This window comes from Tamandua tetradactyla, chromosome 8 (assembly GCF_023851605.1).
Source record: "Tamandua tetradactyla isolate mTamTet1 chromosome 8, mTamTet1.pri, whole genome shotgun sequence".
Classification (NCBI taxonomy): Eukaryota; Metazoa; Chordata; class Mammalia; order Pilosa; family Myrmecophagidae; genus Tamandua; species Tamandua tetradactyla.
This window is the reverse complement of record NC_135334.1, coordinates 107,005,983-107,033,694: the sequence shown is the minus strand read 5'-3', so window position 1 is coordinate 107,033,694 and position 27,712 is coordinate 107,005,983. Positions and strand designations below refer to the sequence as shown.

At 37.2% G+C, this 27,712-nt stretch overlaps 1 protein-coding gene and 1 non-coding gene across 2 annotated transcripts in view; one reads left to right on the top strand and one right to left on the bottom strand.

The window, feature by feature from the left end:
* The window catches only part of DCDC1 (doublecortin domain containing 1), a 544,066-nt gene that overhangs the window by 266,058 nt on the left and 250,296 nt on the right, over positions 1-27,712 (top strand).
* Positions 20,408-20,514, bottom strand: LOC143645468 (U6 spliceosomal RNA). The gene has a single exon (XR_013157171.1). It is a non-coding gene; the product is annotated as a U6 spliceosomal RNA (small nuclear RNA).

Genomic DNA, 27,712 nt, shown 5'->3' with positions numbered 1-27,712 from the left:
AGAGCTGAGATAAATTTTCCCTCCCCCACAATTCATCCGTTAAGTTGCTGTATTTCCTATTAAAATAAGAGAGGAAATTCCTTCCTGACCTTGCAAATGATCATTTTCTTTCTTGAAGCATGAGATTTGATTGCCCTTACAATCTTGACTCACACTTACTGCCTGCATTGTGAATAACAGTTCCTTTCCCAGTCATAGTATTTGACTCTATGACCTCCCAGAGAAATGAATTCCACACACGGACTGTGTGGTGGAAAATGGAGATGGGAGTTCTTTGATATTAGCTGGTGGAAGTATCAAGCTAGGTGCATCCTGCTCTGATTTCTCTATAAATGCAAATCTATTGAGGTCAGGGAGGAGACATCCAAATAGTTTCAGAAAGCATTTATCCCATGAAAATGCACCTAAAAACCCCAGAGTGGATACCAATGGACCTTTTTGTCCCTGTATGTGTTAGAAGAAATGGAGAATATTTTGCCAGTGGACTTTTGCTGGAGGAAAGCAGCCATTTTGGTAAATTATCAATTACTGATTTTGGTTTTGGGGGTGTGTGATATTTTAGATGGAACCAGAGAAAAAATTGATCCTTGCTTTATTAATTCCTTGATAACAAAAATATTTGTATGGTGCTTTGCAGTTTATGATTTGTTTGTTTCTGGGTTAGAGCTATCTCATTTGATTTTCTTAATAATTTTTGAGGTAGGCAAGTATTTTTGTTATTTATACAAATCCCCATTAATTGTGAAAATAGTATTAGGAGTTAATACATAAAATACTCAGGAGAGCAACAGTTTTTAGAAGGCTTTTTTTTTTTACACATGAAGCACTTTAGAAGGCTTTATTTACATATAAACGGAGGGCTCACTACATTATATAATTTAATTTGCCAATTCTTTTTTATGTCTCCTTAGAGATCCTACCACAATTAGAACAAATTGACATTGTTGATCTAGTTTCAGTTGGCGTACATGTTAGAATATGAAAAAGATGTTTTTATTCTAATATAGAGATTGGCAAACTATGGCCCAAGGGCCAAATCTACCTGGTCACTTGATTTTTGTATGAATCATTTTCACATATGAGTATTTGAAGTCGATTTGACGATAGGGAACACTAACTTTTGAACTCCAATTAAGTGAAATATTATTCCCACTAAAATAATTTCATTCTTCTCAATCATAGACCTGCATTACAAAAAAGTGCTCAGTTATTATATTTTGAATTTCATCAATAAAAATTATTGAAATTTGTTTTTATCTTTTGTTATTTAAACTGCTACATTTTATCCTAAATTTTGCTTCCTGTTGTGCAAACCCTTAAATACATACTATCCATTTCTTTAAAGAAAAAGTTTGCCAACCCTTGGTCTAATAGAGAACTGGGAAAGGCAGCTTTGGGAGGTGGTTAAGCATGGTAGAATTGCTTTTGATACAGATAAACAAGAGTTCCAATCTTATTAATGGATTTCATCTCAGTCTTAGTTTTCTCATCTGTGAAATGGTAATAATGATCCCTTTCAGGGTTATTTTGAAGACTAAGTAAGATACTACATGGTATACTTTGTGGAGGAGGAGACTCCAGAGCTTTATCTGCCTAGAATGCTCTTCCCTGACAACACTGTCTTGGTTACCTCTTGCTCACTTTTAGCTCAGTAATATTTCTAGCTCAGAGAAACATTTTCTGCTCTGGCCTCCAGCCCAAGTTAAGTCTCCATGGAGATGCAATACTTCTCCTTTTTATGCCACTTGTGCTATCTTTGCCTTCTTCCTGAGATTTTTTTTTATAGTAGAATAAACTACTATTTTAGAATAAACACATATTTATTGAGTTGAATGAAAACTTTACCTAAATTTTTCACTTCCTTTAGATTTATTTTTATCATAGTTATATATATATATATATATATATATATATATATATATATATATATATATATATATATACCAAAAAATACCCCATGTTAATAATTTTTAAGTTTACAATTCAGTGGCATTAATTACATGTATACTTTTTTGGGGGTGGGAAATGGCCCAGGAATCGAACCCCAGTAGAAAGGCGAGCATTCTACCACTGAATCACCTGCATATCCAATTGCATGTATACTTTTATGCTACCACCCCCACCATTCATTACCCAAGTTTTTTCATCACGCAAACCAGAAGCTCTGCACCCAGTTCGCAATAACTTCCCATTCTCCCTCCACATCCCCTCTCTCATAATCGGTAGTCAATTTACTGTCCCTATGAATTTGCTTATTCCATATAAGTGATATGAGTGGAATCATATACTATTTGTCCTTTTGTGTCTAGCTTATTTTACCTGGCAAAATGTTTGCAAGGTTCATTCATATTGTAACATGTATCAGCACTTCAACCATACTTATGCCTGAATAATTTTCTACTACATATAGATACCACATTTTGTTTATCCAGTCATCTGTTAATGGACATGTGATGTTTCCATCCTTGGCGATTGTGAATAATCCTGTTCTGAACATTGGTATATAAGTATCTGTTAGAGTCCCTGCTATCAATTATTTGCAGTAAATATATAGGAATGGAATTGCCAGATCATAGTTTTAACTTTTTGAAGAATGGCCAAATTGTTTTCCACGGTGGCTGCACCATTTTATATTACTGCCAGCAGTGCATGAGGGTTCCAATTTCTATACACCTTCACCCATACTTATTATTTTCCCTTTGTTTAGTAATAGCCATATATAGTAGACAAAACTCTCTAGGAAAATAGAACCAACAAGAGATATCTGTGAATATGAGATTTTATAAAAGTGTCTCTCACAACTGTAGGGATGGACGAGTCCAAATTCAGTGTGGCAGGCCACAAGCTGGCAACCTTCAGTGAAGGTCTTCACTGAATTCCCCAGATGAGGCTAGCTGACTGAAGTGGAGAAAGATTCTCTTCTGACTTCTCCTTAAAGCCTTCAACTGATTAGATTAAATGTCACTCATTGCAGGGGACACTCCCGTAAGCTGACTGCAGATGTAATCAGCCATAGATGCAGTCAACATGCTGATGATTGAAATGTCCTTACAGCAACAGTTAGGCCAGTGCTTGCTTGACCAAACAACAGGGCACCATCACCTGGCCAGGGTGACATATGAACCTAACCATCACAGTCCACTCTTTGTCAACTTGGTATCTATATATGTCACCTGAAACCATGCTTAATATCTAAAAAACAGTAACAGACATGTTTTTGCCTAACAATATCAATGGTCTTGCATATAACCAGAAATGCACTAAATCTCTTCAGGATAGGGTGCAAGTCCTTGGATAATATTCACTCTTAAGATTGATATCCTATAACTTAAAAACTGTGATATAAACAATACAACTTATATCATATGATAATGGGATAATACAGAGAAGAAAACAAATATTTGCTTTATGTACAAATACAAACATACTCATAATAAAACAAGGAAGAAATATTCATAATATTATAGTCCTAGTTTCTGTAAGGTCACATGATCATAGTTCATTTTTATCATTACTTTCTTCTACTGCCCATTCCATGTTCCCTTTACCTTCAGCAAGCATCTTAACTGGCCATGGTTCTTTGCCTGGTGGATTGACCCAGACTTTCATTCTTTAAGTTTCTGGGCCATTTGTAGTCCTGCATGGGTCAGGTTGTTGCAGTTTTCCATTGACTTTAATTGGATGTGGTAGTACTAAGAGATACCCTAGAGGGTCTCCTGTATTTCAGGAAAACTCTTCTTTATCTCCATTGTGTAGTTGCAGTCCTATTTCTCCTTGATAGTTAGGAGCAATCAACCCAGCCAGTACAGTAATATTCATTCAAAGGCATGAAAAGTCCAAAGTGACCAAGTGACAGCCTTAACTTCCAGTTCAATGAAATAGTTGTTGTGTCTCCTGGCAGAAGCAATCCTGCTTCCGGAACTAAGACGTGTAGACCAGCAACATTCAAGGTTGCAAGGATAGGAAGCAAAAATCTTCCTAGTGGATCACTAGGAGTAACAGTGAGTGGTTCCATTCCCATTTCCACCTGTGATTCCTGGCTATAGGAGAAATAGTACCTCCTGGAAAACTTTGCCCAGCTCTGCAAAGTTTTGCTACCTAGTTGGCACCGTGATTGATCAAAAGGCCACCCACTGTATTATCAGTGCAGCTGATTCAGATGGTGGGGACATGGTAAGACCAGAGAATCCCATGAGCATGAGCCCATTCCCACACTTCATTTGCTGTGAGTGGGTTCCTTGATCAGAAGCAATGCTGTGTGAAACACTATGATGGTGGATAAGACATTGCATAAATCCACAGATGGCAGTTTTGGTGGAAGCATCGTGTTCAGGGAAACCCATATCTGGAGAATTTGTCTATTTCAATTAGAACAAATTGCTACCCCTTCCATGATGGAAGTGGTCTGATGTCATCAACCTGCCATTACGTAGCAGGCTGATCACCTTGGGGAATAGTGCCATATCAGGGGCTGAGTGTCGGTCTCTGTTACTGGCAGATTGGGCACTCAGCAGTAGCTGTAGCCAAATCAGCCTTGGTGAGTCCATGTTGCTGAGTCCATGTTGCTGATCCCAAGCATAATCCCTATCCCTACCACATGGGGTAGGGATGACAGCTTTGTTCAGTGAGCCAATTGGGAAATGATAGGAGTGGTTGGGGAAAGATGCTGACTATCTGCAGAGGATGGCAAGGCCTTACTTCAAAATCCCGAAGGCCTGCATTGTGATCCTATAAGGACCTGCCAATGGCTTGAGACAATACCATTGTATCTGCTGAATCATATGGTCCAATAGGCAGAGCAGCTTGTTCAGCAGCCTGGACCTGCCTCAAAGCCTCCTTAGCATTGGTCCCCACTCAAAGCAAGCACTTTTCTGGTCACTTGGCAAATGAGCCAGAGTAGCACAACATATTTCCTAAATGAAAAATATGTTGTGTCCAAAATCCCAAGAGGCCAAGTAGGGTTGTGCTTCTTTTTTGGTCATAGGAGGGGCCAGTTGCAGCAGCTTATCCTTTACCTTAGAAGGTATATCTTGACATGCCCCATACCATTGGACACTTAAAAATTATACTGAGATGGAAGGCCCCTGTATTGTTGTTGAATTTATCTCACATCCTCTGACACACAAACGCCTTATCAATAAGTCTTGAGTAGATGCTACTTCTTGCTACAATGAACGTGATATCATCAATATAATGGACCAGTGTGATGTCTTGTGGGAGGAAGAAATGATCAAGATCCCTGTGGACAAGATTATGATGTAGGTCTGTAAAGTAGATATACCCCTGACAGTGAAGATATACTGCTGGCCTTACCAGCAGAAAACAAACTGTTTATGGTAGTCCTTACTAATAACTATTGAGAAAAAAACCATTTGCAAGATCAACAGCTGCATATTTGCTGATTTGCTCAAGCAATTATGCCACATCTGGAACAGCAGCTGCAATTGGAGTCACCATGTGGTTATATTTACTGTAATCTGCTGTCATCTTCCAAGACCTGTCTGTTTTCTTCACAGGTCAAAAAGGAAAGTTGAATGGGGATGTGGTTGGAATCACCACCCCTGCATTCTTTAAGTCCTTAAGAGTGGCGCTAATCTCTGCAATCCCTTCAGGAACCCAGTATTGTTTCAGATTTACTATTTTGCTAGGTAGGGGCAGCTCTACTGGCTTCCATTTGGCCTTTCCTACCATAATCATCCTCATTCCATGAGTCAGGGAACCAGTATGGGGATTCTGCTAGTTATTCAGTATGTCTATTCCAATTATACTTTTTGGAACTGGGGAAATAACTACATAATGGATCTGGGGACTCACTGGACCCACTGTGAGATGGACCTGAGGTAAAACACTATTGATCACCTGACCTCCATAAGGCTCCACTATGATTGGTGGGCCAGAGTAACATTTTAGGTCTCCTGGAATTAATGTCACTTCTGTGCCAGTGTCTAATAATCCTCAAAATATCTGATCATTTCCTTTTCTCCAATGCAGTTATCCTGGTATAAGCCATAGGTCTCCTTGGGGAAGGCTGGGAGGAAGATTAACAGTATAGATTTTTAGCAGTGTTACAGGGTTCTTCCCTAAGGGACCTAGCCTTCCACTCATTCAAGGGGCTCTGGGTCTGTAAACAGTCTGAAGTCTGGGAATTGATTAAAGGCTATGACCTTCTGTTTTTGTGACTCAAATTAAACTTCTGTTCACTTGACCTATACCTCTTCTGCTTATATAGCTCAACAAGAATTTAATAGATTTCTCATTTAATTTACCTCTAGGTACCCCATGATCTACTAGCCAATGCCATAGGTCTCTGCAAGTCAGAGTACTTTGACTGCTTATTTGAGTCTGCTGTCCATTATGGTAGCCACACCCACTTGTCTTTGGCGATTAACTTCTGCCATGTGGCTTCTGCCAACTTGGGATCTGATCATCCTCACACAGTGAGGATGATTCCAGCTCAGTGACAGCCATTCCAGTAATATCTGATCTGCAGAGAAGGGCAACTACGGAACTCTTCAGGGATGATGAAACTAGTCTCACTAATTTATTCCTTACAGTTCTGATAAAAGGTGTGTCCTCTGCACATTCCTGGGGTGTGTAAGCAACTCTTCCATGATAAATACATTCTAAACATTCCAATTTCTCTACATCTTTGGATCTCCTCATACATTATACCAGGGAAGTTCTGGCATTTCAACCTCAGATAATGTGGGTCCACCTTTTGATCCATGTTTCAAATTCAATCACCCAGAAAACTATTAATGCTTTTTCTAATCTCTTGCTCTACAACATTGAATGCAGAATCTCTCTTTAGTGGGCCCATATCCATAAATTCATCCTGATTGAGCTTTATATTCCTTCCACCATTATCTTATATCCTTAATATCCACGCCCACGTATATTACCCTGATTTCTATCTATATAACTTGGAAAACTCATGCAGTTCTTTTGGAGTATAGCATACCTCCTATTGAGTCAAAGTTTGTACCTCACCTTTTGGGGCCTTTGGGACTTTATTCTGGTTGTAGGTCTGGAATAAAAGAGGGTTAATGGGAGTCAGCCATGAAAAGAATTAGAAGTGTCTTTCAAGCCAATTACTTCAGGGCTTTCCCTTGCATTTTCATATGGTGAATCAGGATCAATCTCTCCACACGGAGGAGTGAAAGCTGTTTACTAAGGGTAGGTGGTTACATGTTTAGTGAGCACTGAAGAGTTAATCTCTTCAAATGTAGGTTGGTGCCTCGGGGCAGACTGAAGATTGGGTAGCTCTTTCCTCAGGGCAGGCTGGAGTTAGGACAGCTATTTTTTTCAGAACATACCTTTACAAGTTTACCAAAAAATTCAGCAGAAGCCAGGGTTTCAGTGTTCCCATTGCCATCATTTTCAACCCATATGTCCCCATCCCAAATTTCAGGATCCCATTCCTTCCCAATCAGTGCTGTCACTTTAACATCAGGCACCCTCAAGGTTGAGAGTTTAGTTTATTTGTAAATTTGCTACTGGCACAATGGAACTCTGGGTCTGGTTTTTCAGAGATCTCAAGTCTGTGGCCACAGGAAATGAGATTTTCTTTCAGGGCACACATAGAAACTTGTATCTTTCATATAGCACTTGATCTGCAAATTTTAAGCCTTTAGCTTACCTCTTTATTTTACAACTGTTTCCAGTGTATCTAGGAACAATAAGCCAACATCATTATACCTTTTAACTCCACAAAACTCTGTTAAGGTGTCAAAAACACCCTTACCCAGAGCCTAGCCTCATATAAGTGTACAATTAGCAGAATTAAATCATGGTATTTTTCGTAGTTCCATCGTCAACTCACATGATGGACTGTCAGTGTGATATTGATTATTAGAAATATAGTCATTAGTGCCTTTGAGTATAATTAGAGTAGAAAACCAGTTGCAAAAAGCCATTTTTAAGATTCTTTTTCGCAAGAACCCCTCCCAGTAACACAGCTATAGTAGCCAAGGTTCTGTTGGGAAACACAACCAACAGGAGATATCTGTAAATATAAGATTTTGTAAATGTGTCTCATGCAACTGTGGGGATGCGTGAGTCGAAATTTGGTAGGGCAGGCTGCAAGCTGGCAACTCTGATAAAGGTCTTCAATGAATTCCTCAGGAGAGGCTGGCTGGCTGAAGTGGAGAGAGAGAGAGAGAGAGAGCGTGTGTGTCTCTCTTTTAAAGCCTTCAACTGATTAAATTAATGTTACTCATTGTGGAAGACACTGCCCTTAACTGACTGCAGATGTAATCAGCCATAGATGCAATCAATTTGCTGATAATTTAAGTTCATGAAATGTCCTCACAGCAACAGATAGGCCAGTGCTTACTTGACCAGACAACTGGGCACCATCACTTGGCCAAGTTGACATATGAATCTCACCATCACACCATCCTAGTTGTGTGAAGTGGCATTTCATTGTGTTTTGATTTGCATTTCTCGAATGCTTAACCATATTGAGCATCTTTTCTTGTGCTTATTGGCCATTTGTTTATCTTCTTTGGAGAAATGTCTGTTTAAGTCCTTTGCCCATTGGGTTGGGGTCCTTCTGAGATTTTTAGGCTCCATGAGGGAAGTGTGTGTCTTGTTAGCCACTATTTCCTAGGACTGACACATAACAAATACTCATTAAATATTTATTAAATGATATTGATGAGGCAAAATGCTGTATATATGACACAAAAAAAAATCAGAGAAAAGAGTTTTATTTTTTTTCTGTAGAGTTTTCAAATATTGGATCTGGGAATTTGGGGCAATTAATTCAGATATACCTTACTCTTGTACTTGCCATACTTACATTTTCACTTATCTTTCTTAAAGATAATTTACAATGCAAGAAAAGCACTTAGCATAGTGCCTGAAATATAGTAAGCCTTCAACAGATTCTCTCTTCTCTAATGATGGTGATGGTGGTGGTGGTGGTGGTGGAAAAGGACGAGGAGGAGAAGAAGGAGACGGAGAAGACTGAATATAAAAATCATCAAAGGTTCTAATTTCTACATGAAAATGAGAAGTCAAGGTAATTTACATTGGAGTAACTAAATTAGTCCTTCCTTATTCCCCACAATAATACTATGCATTCAAAATTCAAACCACTCTAAACAACAAACGTTTTAGCATTGTTTTATGAGAAGAATTTGAAATGCAAGAAAATCAAAACTCAGAATCCAAATCGAGTTCTATAAACTGAAACTAAATTTTAAAAATTCCATATATTGTATTTTAGCTACAATTTTTTGGGATAAATGTTTCTAAGTCTACAGATACCTGTGGTAATAGTGGCAATAGTAGTCATGACACCTACACCCTCAGAATCTGAGGCTAAACTGCTGGGAAGAAGAAACGCATGGCAAGTTGTCCACATCACACTTTTCCTGAAAGAATAAACCCTGATACTGTAGAGAGCATGGTGCTGATAGAGATGCAAATCCTGGGTTTCCTCTTACAGCCTTTCCTAACTTTGTAACAAAAGTCACCTGATATATATAAATAAAGAATTTTAAAGAGCCAGGTTTGGATGTCTGGATGATGAGATATCTTCAAATGATGGCGTCATTAATTTTCCTCATTATATATATATTGAGATATTAACAAGATGTATGGTCTGTAATCCCATATAGCAACAATATACTGAAAGCAAATTGCAACTGGTCCATTGGATAGTATATAAACTCTTTCTCTTAGTGACCATTCATTACAGCTCATGGAAGGATTTTGTCCCAGTTTTGGTCATGTGTACAATCCTGGACAATTCACTATGCCCCTCCCAGAATTTTCCCTCCAGATGAAAAGCAGCTTGAGACAAAGAAAGGAGTGTAAAGGCCTATAAAGGCAGAAAGTCTGGAGTAAAGATTTACCTGATTTAAACACCTAGGAAAGGGAGGTCTGTAACCTGGGAAACAAAAGGGGCACTCAAACTCCTATAAACTGGGGAACTCCAAAACAACTAACAAGCACAAGACCAAGACAAGACAGAGATGCAGAAAAGGGAGGACCCTGCACAGTGCATTTGCCTTAAGCAGATTTTCCTTATAGGAGGGCTGAAGCTTAAGAAAATATCTGTGTTATCACCAGCTGGTTACAAAATCGAGAAACAAACCTCTCATCATCAAGTGTATCAATATGTGTATTATGGGAGTTCCAGAAAGAGAAGAAAGAGAAGGGACAGTAGGAATATTCAAACATATAATGACAGAGAACTTCCCAGACTTATCAAAAGATGTGAATATGTACATCCATGAAACCCAGAGAGTACCAAACAGGATAAACAAGAAGAAAAATATATCCTGAAATATTGATCACACTATTGAATGCAAAGGACATGGAGAGAGTTCTGAAAGAATTGAACCCAGGTCCCTGGGATGGCAGGTGAGAATTCTGCCTGCTGAGTCACTGTCGCACCACTGAAAGCTATGGTTTTTGAATATACAATGTACAAAGATATAAATGATAACAAGGACAAAAAAATGTTGGGGGATGGAGGGATATAGGAAAAATATATGTGTGTTATGTGTGTACTGTTGAAGGTAAGTTGGTATCAAACCAGATATGATTGTTATATATTTAGGATGTTAAATTTTAACCCCATGGTAACTACAGGGAATGTAAATGAAAATGTATATGAAAAATATATTCAAATAAAAAAGGGAAGGTACTCTCTATGGTACAACACAAAAATCAAATAAATATGAAAGTAGACATTAATGGAAGAATTGAGGGACAACAGAGATATAAAACTTACAAAGTCTAAATAGCAAAATGGCAGAAGAAAATTGTGCATTATCAGTAGTGACTTTAAATATAAATGGATTAAACTCTCCAGTCAAAAGGCAAAGATTGGCAGAATGGATTTAAAAAGCATGACCCAAATATATGCTGTCTGTAGGAGACTCACCTTAAATTCAATTATTCAGATTTGTTGAAGTGAAAGGGCTGGGTAGCTAGACTAGTATTTAATAAAATAGACTTTCAGTCAAAAATGATTATGAATGACAAGGTAGTCACTATATATGGATAAAGTGGTCAATTCAACAAGAACATCTAACAATTTTAAGTATATATATATATATGCACCTAACAACACAGCCCCAAAATATGTGAAGCAAATACTGACATATTTGAAGGGAGAAATTGATGGTTTTACATTAGTGATAGGAGATTTTAACATACCACTTTCAATAATGTATATAACATCTAGTCAGAAGAGCAATAAGGAAATATAAAATTTGAAGGATACTCTAAAGCAACTAGACCTAATAGGCATCTATAGAGCACATAACCCAATACCCAAACAACAGAATATACATTCTTCTTGAGTGCACATGGATATTTCTCCAGATTGGACCATATCTTAGGTCACAAAAAAAGTCTTGGTAAGTTCAAAAATATTCAAATCATACAAAGTGTCTTCTCTGACCAAAACAGAATGGAGAGGGTGGGGCAAGATGGCATCATAGGGGGTTGTGGAATTTAGTTTGTCCTCCTGGGCAGGTAGTAAATAGCCAGGAACTGTTTGGAAAACTGTTCTGGGAACTCCTGTGACCAGATAAACATCATACACCAATCCAGAATGGGTAGAAGGGCTGAGATCACAGCATAGAAATCTAAGTTCTCCCAAGCCATAGCGGCTGGAACTCTCCCCCATTGTCATAGCAGGCTATTTTGGAGTTACTTTGATAATCTTAGAGAATAAGTGAAAATTAGATAAGGAATTATCATACAAGTGACTTCAATACATTCCATTGATTTAGTACATTCAGTGAATATTAATTCAGTTTCTTTTTCATACAAACCTCAAAAATAAACTCTTCTATACTAAAATCGGCAAATGCCATTTGTTTTCTTATCAATGCCATCAAAATCAGTTCCTATTAATGGAATTCTGATTTTTGACTCTGAGCTTTCATTATTTTATGCTTCAATATGGTGGAAATTTTGCCAATTTGTCTGTTACTGTCTAGCTATTTCCTCCCTTTATTAATCCTATTTTCTGATACATACACAATATAATTTAAAAGCATGGACCCTGGAGTCAGAAATGCTTGGATTTGAATTCACTTTTCTTTGCCGAGTGTTTATAAGCAAGTTCCTTAACCTGTTTGAGCATCATTTATACAACTTCCTAAAGTTCTTTTGAGGCTTGAATGATCCAATGTTACCTACAGTGCTCAAGACAGTGTGACAGAGCAAACAATGAGATCCCACTCTCATCTATGCGTTATTTGTTCTCATTTAAATTCACATTTAAGAAACAGTAAATATAGTTTAATGCAATTGTTAAATAAGAATTCCACCAACCTTCCATTAATTTATACTACCCATTCCCCTAAAAAGGTTGAGTAGACTGTTGTCTTTTTTAAAAGCAGAAGTGAAAATAGTATTTTCTTTTCTTTTTTTGTCTATTTTTGGCAATTTAAGTTTTCTCTTGAATTGTTTTGTGTTTTGAAAATTGCAATGAAATGAGGAAAAAGACAATTTTGTTTGGGCAAAGATAAACAGAACAGAAAAATAAGAGAAAATGAGTAGTAAGTCAGGAGCAATTTTAAAAAGATTTTTTTTTTACCTATGCATTAATATTGTAGGAATCTGATTGAGATAAGCTGATATAAATAAGAAAAGAGAGGTTCAACACCCACAATTTCACCATTCTGAGTATCTGTTCTCAGTATTTTGATGTATGTCTTTCTTATGTATTAATATATATTCAAATATCATATTTACTTTCTGTGACTGGATATTTTACTTAATATATTGTTACCTTTTCCTTTTATTAACTATTCCATTGCATTATTTTAAATGGATAGATTATATTCTAGTCTATATGTATTTTACTAATTCCCTTAATTTTGAACATTTGCATATTATGATATTTTTACTATTGAAAATCATGTTTTTCATCCTTTTAGTGAATTTTTGGACATATCCATAATTATTTCCTATTGACAAATTCCTAGAAGTGGAATTTCTAATTCAAATTTTGTGCACATTTTAAGGTCTGACATACACTACCAAATTTCCCTTTACAAAGTTGTAGCAATTATGTTTTCACTAGCAATACATGAAAACACCAGTTTTCCTATATATTCTAAGCCTGAGATATTATCATTAAAAAAAATTGACCATTTGAGTTAAAACCTGCTATCTTAATTGCTTTAGTTTGTATTGTTTTTTGCCATTTATATATTTTTCATTTATGAGCTACATGTTCGATATGTTTTGCTCCTAGTTTCCTTGGTGTTTATCTTTTTAAGACTCAGCTCTCTTTTAATCTATCTAAAAGAATCCTTTACATATTAATGATATTAATCTACTGTCATGTTACAAGTATTTTCTCTGTGTCTTGTTTCTTTCAATATTATTGGTACAGAACATCTGGAAGTTCATTGAACTGAATCTATCTGTATTAGACTTAGAAAACCCATTTTTTTCTGACTTTCTGAATTCAATTATATTGTTTTCTAGCACTTTTTGTTATACTTAAATCTTTCAGTCATCAAAAGTATGTGAATTAAAAAATGAATCTAACATATTTTTATAAACTGCTAGTTGTCCATTCCAATACTACTTCTTGAATAATCCATCCTTTTCTGTTGTTTAAATTCCCTTAACTGAAACTCTCAAGGCCAGATATGTTGTGAATTCAGATGTTTTGGATTTTAGAAAAGTAATATAATGTATGTACTGCATTTTATGTAACAACCCCAGCAGGGTCTAAGAAAGTTCCCTGTAATAAAACTGTAATTTCACACAGTGAAACTTATGATGATTCACATTAAGAAATAATTCTATATACCGTTTTCTGCTAGGCTTTGCTTGCTGCTTAGTGAATTTCAAAAAAAAATCCACTCAATTTTCAGAACCTTCTGGGGCCACTATCTGTAGCTATGGTAGGGTGTTTTAGCTCCTATATGCAGTAGTTGGTGAGAGCACCAGAGCCAGGGTGGTCTTCAGGGAAGAGGTTGGACCAAAGTTGGGCCTCAGAGGATTGAGGGTGTGGCTGGATGATGAGGACAGGGGAGTCCATCCCAGAAGGGCAGAATGGCAGGAGCAAATACTTGCAGTCAGGAAGAAGTATGTTGAAGAAACCAGTCTGAAGAGGTCTTTCCTAGGTAATAGTCAGAAATAGTCTTATTGGAAAAATAAGGTCCATCACACCTAGCCTAGCCCATGTTAGATACTGTTCTTACAAGAGGGGTAGCCTATCTGAATCCTCTCTGCATCCCATACTGAAGGGAGGGGAGCAGAAGACCTCTCTGTCCAAGAACTTGTTTCCCCTTACCTGGCATAACACCTTCCCCCCAGGCCACACCCCATAAAAAGAGCACTTAGGACTTAACCTTGTTATTTTCCATCGTCGTCTGTGAGACTTCTTCCCATATCTCCTCTAGGACAGAACGGGGAGGACTTTCATTTATTTCTACATCATCCTTATTTATTTCTACATCCTTATTCCTGACTCTGGAAAATGCTTAATAGCAGTTACTCCTACCTTGTAGGGGAAATTTATAGGCTAAGTCTTCCAAGTTCAGTTGCTGTGCTAATTGGGATGAGCAAGGGGTCTTCTTGAGGGGCAAATCCTCTCTCAAGGCAGTAACTTTTATGGAAGTATGTTGCCTTCTTGCACAGTCCTATTGTACATGTTAGAAAGCATAGTATTGTGACACATCTTAACTTGCCCCCAAGCAGACGAATGCCAGGGGTAGTTTTAGCAGCATTGTTGCTTGGAAGACTAAAAAGAAAAGCATACTGATGATTTTAAACCATACCCGGGTATATTACTCATTATAATATCTGAAGAACTTTAAACTTCAGACGTGATTAAGGTATTTGAGTAGGATGCCTTGGGTTCTAAGGAATAGAGAACTCATTCAGGTCACCTAAAGTAACAGAGCATTTACTATGAGGACATATATCTGTTAGGGTGTATTGGTTGCTAGTAACAGGAGCTGTCTCAGCCTATTTTAGGCAAAATTTGGAATTTAATGGGATAACAGGTGGTAGTTCATGGAGTTCAAGGGAAGGCCAAAGTAAGGGACTATGGAGAACAAATGGGTGTAGCTCCATACATCTAAATTTAAGGGGCAATCCCTCCAGGTTGCTACTAACAGGACAGATTTTCTCCAGTGGTTTATTTCTATATGGTTCCCCTTGAGACCCTAAATTCCTGAAGAGAGACTGATTGGTGTAGTTGGAGTCAGGGGTCCAACCCTTGGCCAAGGAAGCACAGTCCCTCCAAAGCAACAGACTGATAGTGGAAGAAATGGAGTTAGAAAGTCAGCTTGAGAGGTTGAGTCAAGCTGGCTTGGACCATGTGGCTTCCCAGTCATGAAAGTAGCTATTTGTAAGTGGCCATTGAGTTGAACTAGTTCAGTGCTGTTTTCCCAACAGGTGAATAGAATGTGGAAGGGCTAAAACTTGTTTATGAATACATTTTGCTACAGAGGAAAAAAAAAAGAGAGTTGGTTTTAAAAGCAGTTTAAATGTCTTTAAGTTTCTTTGATTAAGTATATATATTCGAGGTAAAATATTATGGAGATTTTCTGTTGAGTCTAGACAAACTTATTTTTAAATATTACTGTTTTAAAAATAGTTGATATATTGTGATTTGCTGTTTTGATTCCTTTTGTAAATTATTCCTTAATATAAACTGTCCTCAAGAAGCTGCTAGGCACTAAGAAAAGTTTTTTTTCCCAGGGAATTAGTAAGGCCTGGACTGTTAACCATTACCATTTCCAAGTGTCATAGAACTATTCATGGGAGAGCGACTGCTGAACCTTCTGGTCTTTTTCTAAGACTACAAGTGATGCTCTTGCTCTTTTTGGAAGAGACTTAGGTGATATAACCTGGGATTTGGGTCACACGACTCACCTACGGGTTCTCAAAGACTGGAACTGAGCTAAGAACATAGGTTAAGAGCATGCAGCTGAGTCAGGGCAAAGCTAAGAACTGAGCCCCCAACTCCACCTTCAACATCGGACTAAGCACTTGAATTGTATTCTCTTGCCTTATATTTAAATTAAAAAATAAAGTAATTATGGATTCTCACTAACCATTTAGCCCTGGTTCCCCAGTTTAGCTACTCTCCCCCCTCCACTCCCACTCCCAAGGCCATCTCAAGTCTCTTCGCTAATTGTACTTAGAACTAATTTCAGCCTTTAATTGTCTAATGCCCATATTACTACTTCCTCTCTCTTCTCTTCCCAGTCAGATACTACCCAGCATTCATGTCTCTTCAACTCTGACCACTCCATCCTAAATAATATTGTCCTCTGTACTTGAAGATTGTATTGTCTACACCAATCATTTGGCAAATGGTTATGACCTACCTCATTCCATATCTTGTATTATTTTTTGCTTTCTATTTTTCATTTGTCTCCTCAACCACATTGCACTTTGCATCCATCTATCCGTACCTGAAAAAACGTCCAGTCCAATTGCTGTGTGTGGAAGTCATCATGTTATTTAATGCTGTTGTATTCCAGCTTGGGTGAAGAAGTTGGATCAGTTGGATTCAGTTTTAGTTTTCCAATTCCCTCCTTCCCCTCAATTCTAACTTTATCTAAGTAAGAGCTAAGCTTGTGCCCAAAGAAAGAATTCAGAGGCCAAAAAAGAGTAACATTTATTAAATGGATCCACACATATTTTGTATTTACCCAACATAAATATAAACTTTGAATCCTGGGCTTCAGTTTCTTCACATTCTCTTTGTTTGACTCTGAATAAATGGTAGGTATTTAATAAATGTTAAGGTGAAATAAATAAGCATATGATAATAGCCATATTTTATGAATTTTAGGTACCGTTCAAATTCTAAAAGATATTTAAGTAAATTTTTTAAGTCCAACATAGTTGAAATTTCTTTATCACTTGTTGGATATATAAGATCATTCTTTAGATAAATTTTATTATCCTAACTAAAATATATTGCCTTCATTATGAATTCATTTTTGCTCTTCAGAATAATGCCTATTCATATTTTTAGCCCATTTTATAATTGGGTTGTTTGTTCTTTTGTTGTTGAGTTGTATGATTTTCTTTGTGTATACAGGATATCAAACCTTTGTCCGATATGTGATTTTCAAATATTTTCTCCCATTGAGTTGGCTGCCTCTTCACCTTTTTGACAAAATCTTTTGAGGTGCAGAAGCATTTGGTTTGAGGAGTTCCCATTTATCTATTTTTTCTTTTGTTGCTTGTGCTTTGGGTATAAGTTTAGGAAGCTAACTCCTATTACTAGGTCTTGAAGATGTTTCACTACATTTTCTTCTAGAAGCTTTATGGTAATAATTCTTATATTTAGGTGTTTGGTCCACTTTGAGTCAATTTTTGTATATAGTATGAGATAGGGGTCCTCTTTCATTCTCTTGGCTATTGATACCCAGTTCTTCCATGCCCATTTATTGAAAAGACTATTTTGTCCCTGTTCAGAGGATTTGGGGGCCTTGTCAAAAATCAGTTGCCCATGGATTTGGTGGACTATTTCTGCACTCTTAATTCGATTCCATTTTTCAGTACATCTGTTTTTGTGCCAATACCATGCTATTTTGGCCACTATGGTTTATAATAGGTTTTACTGTTAGAGAGTGTAACCCTTCCACTTTGTTCTTCTTTTTTAGGATGCTTTTAGCTATTCAGGGTCTCTTTTCCTTCCAGAGGAATTTGATAACTGGCTTTTCCAAGTCTTCAAAGTAGGTTGTTAGAATTCTGATTGGTACTGCATTAAATCTGTAGATCAATTTGTGTAGAATTGACATCTTAACTATATTTAATCTTCCTATCCATAAGCAGGAATGTCTTTCAATCTGTTTAGATCTTCTTTGATTCTTTTAGCAATGTTTTGTAGTTTTCTTTGTAAAAGTCCTTTATGTCCCTAGTTAAATTCATTCCTAAGTACTTGATTCTTTTGGTTGCGATTTTGAATGGAATTTTTTCCTTAACTGACTCCTCAGCTAGGTCATTGCTTGTGTATAGAAATGTTACTGTTTTTTTGCACATTAATTTTATATCCCACCACCTTGTTGAATTTGTTTATTAGCTTGAGTAACTTTGCTGTAGATTTCTCAGGATCTTTCAAGTACAGTATCATGTCATCTACATATAGTTTTACTTCTTCCTTTCCAATTTGGATGCCTTTTATTTCTTTATCCTCCCTGATTACTCTAGCTAGAACTTCTAGCACAATATTGAATAATACTCATGATGGTGGCCATCCTTGTCTCATTCCTGATCTTAGGGGAAAAGTTTTCAGTCTCTCTCCATTGAGTATGATGCTGGATATCGGTTTTTCTTATATTCCCTTTATCATATTGAGGTAGTTACTTTTGATTCCTATCTTTTGGAGTATTTTATCAGAAAAAGATGTTGAATTTTGTCAAATGCTTTTTCAACATCAATCAAGATGATCATGTGAGTTTTTCCTTTTGATTTATTAATGTGCTGTCTTACATAAATTGATTTTCTTGTGTTGAACCATCCTTGCATTCCCGGTATAAACCTCACGTGGTCATGGTGTATAATTCTCTTAATGTGTTGTTGGATTTGATTTGCTAATATTTTTTTTGAGAATTTTTGCATCTGTTCATTGGAGATTGGCCTGTAGTTTTCATTTCTTAGAGCATCTTTACCTGGTTTTGGTATTAAGATGATATTAGCTTCATAAAATGTATTAGGTAGAGTTCCTTTTCCCTCAATATTTGGAAAATTTTGAGCAGGATTGGTGTTAGTTCTTTTTGGAATGTTTGATAAAATTCCCCTGTGTAGCCATCTGGCCCTGGGCTTTTCTTTGTAGGAATATTTTTGATGACTGATTGAATCTCTTTACTTGTGATTGGTTTGTTGAGATCTTCTGTTTGTTCCTGAGTCAGTGTAGCTTGTTTGTGTGTTTCCAGGCATTTGTCCATTTCATCTAAGTTGTCTAGTTTGTTAGCATATTGTTGTTCATTGTATCTTCTTCTTTTATTTCTTGAGGGTCTGTGGTAATGAACCCCTTCTCATTTCTGATTTTGTTTATTTGTATTCCCTCTCTTTTTCTCTTTGTCAGTCTCAAAGAACCAACTTTTCATTTTATTGATTCTTTCTATTGTTCTTTTGTTCACCCATTCATTTAACTCTGCTCTAACCTTTGTTATTTCTCTTCTTTTATTTGCTTTGGGGTTAGTTTGCTGTTCTTTCTCAACTTCCTCCAGGTGAGCAGTTAAATCCTCGATTTTTGCTCTTTCTTGTTCGTTAATATAGGTATTTGGACAATAAATTTCCGTCTCAGCACAGCCTTTGCCGCATCCCGTAAGTTCTGATAAGTTGTATTCTCATTTTCATTCATCTCTGGATAGGTACTGATTTCTCTAGCAATTTCTTCTTTGACCTACTGGTTGTTTAAGAGTGTGTCATTTGATCTCCATATATTTGTGAACATTCTCATTCTTTGATGGTTATTGAGATCCAGCTTCATTCCATTGTGATCAGAGAAACTGCTTTGAATAATTGCAATGTTTTTACATTTATAAAGACCCATTTTGTGCCCCAGCACATGATCTGTCCTGGAGAATGTTCCATGAGTGCTAGAAAAGAATGTATCTCCTTGTGCTTTGGGGTGCAATAACCTATATATGTCTGTTAAGTCTAATTTATTTATCTAGTTGTTTAACTTCTCTGTTTCCTTGTGATCTTCTTCTGGTTGTTCTAACTATAGAGAAGAGTGGTGTATTGAAGTCTCCTACTATTATTGTTGAAACATCTATCATTCCCTTCAGTTTTGCCAATGTCTGTTTCATGTACTTTGGAGCTCTTTGTTTGGGAAATATACATTTTCGATTGTTATATCTTCTTGGTGAATTGTCCCTTTTATTAATGTATAGTGTCCTTCTTTGTCTCTTATAATGTCTTTACATTTAAAGTTTATTTTGACTGTATTAGTATAGCTACTCCTGATTTCTTTTGGTTATGACTTGTGTGGAAAATCTTTTTTTCCCACCCTTTCACTTTCAATCTGTTTGTATCCTTGTGTCTAAGAGGAGTCTCTTATAAGTAGCTATAGCTGGATTATATTTCTTAATCCAGTCTGCCAATCTATATCTTTTAACTGGTATGTTCAGTCCATTAACATTCAAAGTTATTACCGAAGTGTTTCTTGAATCCACCATCTTATCTTTTTGATTTCATTTGTCAGATCTATATATTCTTTTCTCTCTTTCTCTTTTTATCCTTTAAGTTACCCTTATTGATATTCTTCAGTTCTGTGCCCTCCTCCAGACTTCCCTCTCCTGTCTTTTTTTTTTTTTTTTTTCAACTTGCAGAACTCCCTTTAGTATTTCGTGTAGTGCTGGTCTCTTGTTGACAGATTCTTTCAGGATTTGGTTGTCTGTGAACATTTTAATCTTTCCGTCAGTTTTTTTTCTCCATTTAAAAAAACATGGGCTGCTTCATGAATTTGCATGTCATCCTTGCACAGGGGCCATGCTAATCTTCTCTGTATCATTCCAATTTTAGTATATGTGCTGCCAAAGTAAGCACTCTCTCCCTCAGTTTTGAAGGACAATTTGGATGCATACAGAATTCTTGGCTGGATGTCTTTCTCTTTCAGGATCTTAAATATATCATACCACTGCCTTCTTGCTCTATGGTGCCAGCTGAGTATTGTGAACTCAGTCTTATGTGGTTTCCCTTGTGTACAGTAGATTGTTTTTCTTTTGCTGCTTTCAGAATTTTCTGCTTCTCTTCAACAATTGACAGACTGATTAGTATGTGTCTTGGGGAAGGCCTATTTGGATTTATTCTGTGTGGAGTTCGTTGGGCTTCTTTGACTTGTATATTTATGTCCTTTATAAGGGTTGGGAAGTTTTCCCCCATTGTATCTTCAACTACTCTTCCTAGCCCTTTATTCCTCTCTTCTCCTTCTGGGACACTAATGACCCTTATATTTGTTCACTTTTTTTTGTCTATCATTTCCCTGAGACCCATTTCAAATTTTTCCATCATTTTTGTCATTTGCTGTTTTGAGTGTTTGAAATCAGTTATCCTGTCCTCTATATTGCTCATTCTTTCTTCTGTTCTTCAAATCTGGTGTTGTGTGCCTCTAGTATGTTTTTTATTTGGTCAACAGAGTCTTACTTTCTGTGATATCTGATATTTTTCTATTTATTCTTTCAAATTCCTCTTTGTGCTCTTCTACTGTCTTCTTGCTCTCCTTTATGCCATTAGCCATCCACTTATTTTATTAAGTAGAGTTATATGAACGTCTTTGATTATATGTTCCAGTGTCTGTATCTCCTCTGGTGTTTTATTTTGGTCATTAAGCAGGGCTATAGCTGTCTGCACTGTGATATGCTTAGTGATCTTCTGTTGTTTTCATCACATGTAAATATCTTCACTGATTTACTTTTGGAGTTGATTTCCTTCAGTTGTCTTAGCCTTGTGTTTGCAGGGTGGTTGTGTAGCCAGATGCAGAGTATGGGGCAGGGCACAACAGTACAGTAATGTGTTGCAGTGGAGGTATAGGTGCAGGTTGGAGACGTTACACTGGTGCTTGTGAACATTGGCACCCATTGCCAGGGATGATGTAGCTGTGCCAGTGCACAGGTCTGGGTGTGTGTGTGTAATCCTGGTGTGCACTGGTCTAGGGTGCAGGGCCCTTTGTGAGCATGTGCAGAGCTATGGCAGTGGGTTGGCATTATGCTTTCATGGGTTGGGGGTAGATGTGATCTGGCTGTGCAGGTCAGCGCTTTCTCAGAGCTGGGAAGTGTGACTGAGGGCCGTGCACATACACCAGTCTAGGGGTGCTGTAAACTGATGTTCCCAGAACTGAGGGGCCTGACTGAGGGCCAAGAGCATGCAAGGGTCTCAGAGTGCCGTAAACTTATGCACAGAGCTTGGGCAGGGTGAGGAGAGGCTTTGCGACACTATGGGTGTGTGGAGGCAGGGGTAGCCTGGGTATGGAGGTTAGTGCCCACAGCCTGTATATGCTGGTGATAGCCTGTAGGGAGCAGGGAGGGAGAGACAGTACTCAGGGCGGGTGCAGGAAAGGTGGGTTGGGCTTCACTTTGGGTGGGGGTGTGGGGTGGGTATGTGTACTGGGGATTGTTGGTACGGGTGTGCTTGGAACAAGGGAAGTGGGGGCAGATGATGGGGTTCAGGTGTGTGGGGTGTGGGGTGAGTTGTGGGTTGCAGGGCTGTGCTAGTGGGGATAGTGCATTCAAGGAACACAGCTTGACTTACTTCCTAGTCCCTGTCTCTCCATCCATGCACTTCTGTAGACTCCGAGCTTCCATGTTAGGCCCCAGTTTTCTGCTTCTCAGCTCCTCAGCCCCTGCAACCAGAGCCAGTCTATGTGGTACAGAAGGCTCTCCCAAGTCAGTTGCACTCTTGAATCACCATCTCAGTCACCCTCCCGTCCTTTCTCTAACTTTTCCTTGGAACTGGGTTAAACTCGATCTGTGCTATTCGGCCATCTTTCTGGAACTTATTATGAATTTTTTTTTTTTTTCACGATCAGGCACCAGGAATCGAACCTGGGTCTCCAGCATGACAGGCGAGAATTCTGCCACTGAGCCACCATTGTACCACCCTTTATGAATTCATTTTTATGTTTAAGAGGGCTAATAAGCTAAGTGCCTGTGTGCACTACACACAAAATAAGCATATATATAGATACACACACATTACACATACACATGCCTTGAAAACCTCATTTGAGAATCCTAAGAATTAACCTTAATATTTATTGCAGGGGGTGGGTAGGGAATGAGGAGTTAGTACTTAAGTTACACAGAGTTTCTATTTGGGGTGATGGAAAGTTTTGGTAGGGGTAGCACAACATTGAGAATATAATTAAAAGCACTAAATTATATATTTGAATATGGTTAAAAGGGGAAATTTTAGGTTGTGTATGTGTTACTAGAATAAAAATTTTAAAAATACCATAGGACAGTACAATACAAACAGTGGACCTTAATGTAAAGCAGAGATTATAGTTAATAGTGCAATTATAAAAATGTTCTTTATGAATTATTACAAATGTACCACACTAAGGCAAGGTGTTAATAATGAGGGTGGCAGAATATATGGGAACTCTGTATTTTCTGCATGATTTTCCTGTAAATCTATACCTTCTCTAATAATATATATAACTATTTTTATATAGTATATATATATATTTATAAAATATTGTGTATATATGGCAGGGACAGATGGTATTTTTTGACATGTTGACCTGTCCCCCAGTTTGATTTTATCCATTTGAATTTTCAAACCATAGCCTGGATTTTGGTCTCATCTTCATGGACAGGTAGGAAATAGAAAATATCAGCCTGATTCAATTTAAAATGGTGATACAGATTTCTAAACTAATTCCTTTACCATATATTTAGTGTGTGGCCACTGTTTATCAAATCTATTAAGGCATGCCCAGATACAAATTATTTAGGTTAACAAAATTCAGAGTTTTTCCTACATGTCCATGATGTCACATAGTGGCTTCCCTCCTCCCCTAGCAGCCACCTCCCGTTCCCATACATAAATGGCAGCCAGCAGTGGCTAGAAACAAAGAACTCTCTCCCAGTCCCTGGATACAGTGACATTCATTCTGAGAGAAGCAGGGGCAGCTTTTTGAAGCCGACTTCTTCAGCTCGACAATAACACACAATGAGTTATTGACTTGTTTATATACGGAGCTCTTTTCAGTAACTAACTCTGACTCCCACAGTCTGGACAAATGATTGATTTCGTGGTTAGAAAAAGAGAAAGCTCTCGCGCTAAACTCTGTAGTGCAAACTACTTCTTCCCCATTTGTTCCCTAACTGAATAGGACCTTATTAAAATGCACGTTCCAAAAAAAAAAAAATACCTGCAGCTGGCCTTTATAACCATGTTTTGTATATATAAATAAGTAATTTGTCCCAGTCTTTTGTATATCATCAGACCATTGGAGAAACTTGTCAATATATCGGAAGGCTGATTGTGCTGTTGTTTATGCTAAGCTGTATTGCCTAGATTGATCTACATGTAAAATATACAAAATAGAACAATATTTATGGCCTAAACTAAGATTTCCAGTATAGATATAGATATTCAATTTACTTGTTTGGTCACGTTGATTTGTTAAGGTCATTACACACAATACATATCATATACTACTTCACATTCGAATCATGAGATGTTCTTCTGAATCCAGAGAAAACAATAAGTGCAGAACTACAGTTGAGAGTGCTGCGACTTTGATTGGACTAATAGGCTTTTCCCCTTTTGGCTAGTAGCTATCTGGAATGTCACTACAAAGTAGGGAGACAGTCAAATACCAGCTTGTGTGAAACCTTTTCTAAAGATATTAATAATCGAACTGTAGAGTAGCCATTTTGGAGTTTTTCTCCAGTAAAATAGATTTTGTTTTACCTTAATGTCATGTTAAAATTTTTACAGAATTGGACTTTGTGATTTTTAAACATGCACTTTAAAATAATTTGTGGGGCGGGGGTCAGTTAAAAACTCATAAAAATTAAAACCATCAACAGTTAGTGGCACACAGAAAATGAGATTGCTACTGTTCTGGCTGTTTCTGCAGCCTATTGTCCTCTCTTGGATGGTAGATGGTAGAACTTCCTGAGCGGGGAAATGTTTCAGGAATTCTTCAAAATTAAGAGCACTTTTTAGTATAGTCACAAGGGACCACCTATTTTATCTAGAAATATCTACTTCTGAACTATGACACTTTGGGGCCTTAAAGAGGGTCTAATACCTATGACTTAGTAACCATTTTAGACAAAATATAGTCGGAAAGATAACTACCACAAGAAAGAATGTCTTTGGAATCTGTTGTTTCAGATGCCCACCCCCCCCCTTTTTTATTTTTTTTAAAATTCCTGAGCACATTTATCACATTTTCCTTGAGAGAAACTTATTATATTGCAGCTTCCTTTTACCTACCCAGACCATTTTCTTGAAGCACATTTGTTCTGTTTTCTTTGGCAGAGCCATTGTGTGTCCTGTTTTTCCCACTTCTGCTGCTCTCTTTTACTAGTCTCTTTATTATTCCAGTCTGGTTCCATTTTTTCAATATCCCAGCACCCCCAAGTTTTCATTAATATTGAATGAGCCTAATGTCAACCTAATCATGGTTGGCTAATGTTACTTACATATTTTTAAAAGATTTTAGCAGCAAGACCTGACAAAAATGATGAATTAAACCAGCCTATTTAGGCTATTCGATTTTAATATGTACAATGAACATCTAGGAATGTTTTCTCACCTTTAAAAAAGGGAAGATATATTTAGAACAAAGTAACTCAGTTTTCCTCTTCCCCATTTGGTGGCCCATTGGTTTTTTAGTTACATTCAGAATTTTTAGCCAACTTGTTTCCTGATTTTTCATTTCAAGACTCTACCCTGTCTATCCATGAAAAGTCACCCTCAGAAATTTCAAATGCTTTCACAAAAATGTATTTCATATATTTTAGATAAAAATAGCAAATCAAAAGCATCTACTTTTGTCTCAATGAAGAAATAGGATCTCCTCCTCAAAAGTGACAGTAGAGAAGCATCCTGCTATTGCTACCAGGTCATGGGGCCTGAGAGGGGGGGTTGCTTTCAGTGCTGCATATTAATAACACTTCCGAGGGAAAATGTATTCTCTTAATTTGAGTTTTTAATTTAAATAATTTTCTCTATCTTATTGTATTAAAATATTTCTCTTTTGGAATGGTTTGTCTATTTCCAGAAAAAGCCTTGAATGTGTATCCTTGTATTTTGCTGACCATTTATTTCTCCATGTCCACTAGACTCCCTGTTAGAAGCAGTACATCTAATACTTTCCAGTAATGTTGGTAGGTTTTTCCCTGAGTTTATGTTTTCCCCTCAGATTAATGTAATGCTTCCTTAGAATTGAGTATTAGAATGGAGCCTATTTTTCCAAGTATGATCCTTTCAAAGCAAAGAATTCTCACCTTTTTAAGTGTTCTTGGAAGTGGTTCCAAAGTCCTGGCCTTGGGAGACTTGTTAGACTCCTATCTATCTATTGGGCCGCCAAGCAGTTTTGTGACTCTGGCTCTGTTTTTGTTTTATTTTGTGTCTCTTCCAAAAAAAAATCTGCTCTGTATGGTTTTTTTTTTTTTTTTTGGGCATAGGCAGGCACCAGGAATTGAACCCGGGTCTCTGGCATAGCAGGTGAGAATTCTGCCACTGAGCCACCATCATACCACCCTCTATATGTTTTTGATTTAGAAATTTATTTTTTATGGAATTGATGAACTTGTTGAATATTTGCACTCTTTTACCCCCATCATCTTCTCCAAGATGAGAACCCCTGTAATAAAGAAATAAACATAGAGACTTGAAACCAGTATATTTTGCCACAATTCACACATATGCTTCCACGTATGGAAGTTAAATTGGGTACTTGACTTTTTTATAATATTATGTCTTTTGTATCACTTCATCACAGGAACATATATTCGCTGAGAAATGTGATCCTAAGAATAGATGTTTAAAATTCTTTCAATGCTTATCAACTAGGACAGGGATTGGCAAATTCCTACTCACTGGACAAATTTGGCCTGTCACCAGGTTTTCGTTTTAAATGAAGTTTTATTTAAGCCCAGCCGCGTGCATTCATTTATGTTCTGTCTATTTCGTGCTACAATAACAAAGTTGAATAATCACAACAGAGATTTATGGCCTCTCTGCAAAACCTAAAATATTTGTTCTCTGGCTCTTTCAGAAAACATTGGCCAGTCCCTCATCTTGGGCGATCATCAAATCGCCTAAAGATCCCTAAAACTCTCTCCTCTACCAAAACAGCATCTCTGCTATACCGAACTGTACCATACATCAGCTGATGGAGCGCTCACAGGCCTGGTGCTCCTCTTCCCGCATATATGCACAGCTAGATTGAGGGACGCCAGATCATCGAATCGTCCCTTCCCCACGTAAAGATTCAGGTGGTTCGAACATGGTTTGCCAGGTACACAGTTGAGAAAACAACAACGACTATAACACCACAATCAATAACAAAACACAACAAAGAACATGGGCCATCAGTCTTTTCTTTCCTCTAATGCTCAAAAAGGAGACCAACATAGCAAATCCATTGTTTGAAAATAGTTTAATATTCCAGTTCAGAGAATTCCGTATCAGGCTTCTGTTTTTCTTTCTTTCTATTAATGCTGTCTGTTCAGTGAATATTGTTGTGTGATTTTAGCTTTTTCCTTTTGTTGAAAGTAGTGTTGTAGTGTTTTGTTCATTCAGGGATTATTTATAAAGAAATACAGAAAGGGCCACATTAACCTTTTTGTAATAACAGCAGTAGAAGACCTTTATCCGACTCTGTAAATGGATCAGTTTGGAGGTAACTGTTTAAGTGTTTAGACATATGATCCTTTGTCCTGAAATGTTATAAATTATTTGGCACCGTTCTAGAGTGTTTTAACCAACAATTGCTTTTGGGTATGACCTTGAATTCTTATTCTGACATAAGAACAGGCAATTTGTTCCTTGCTGACACTGAGAAACTTTAACAGGAAATATTAGCCTAGTTAAATAGAAAAAGTTGTGTTTATTTTAATTTAAAAAAGTTCTCAGTATCAAATGTCTGCAACTAAGAAGGTCTCCAATCTATACTTTAGTAAACCTTAAAACAATAAAAGGAAAAGTGAAAAGATTCAGAGTGTATTAAATATTTTAAATATATTATGGGCGGGCCACGGTGGCTCAGCAGGTAAGAATG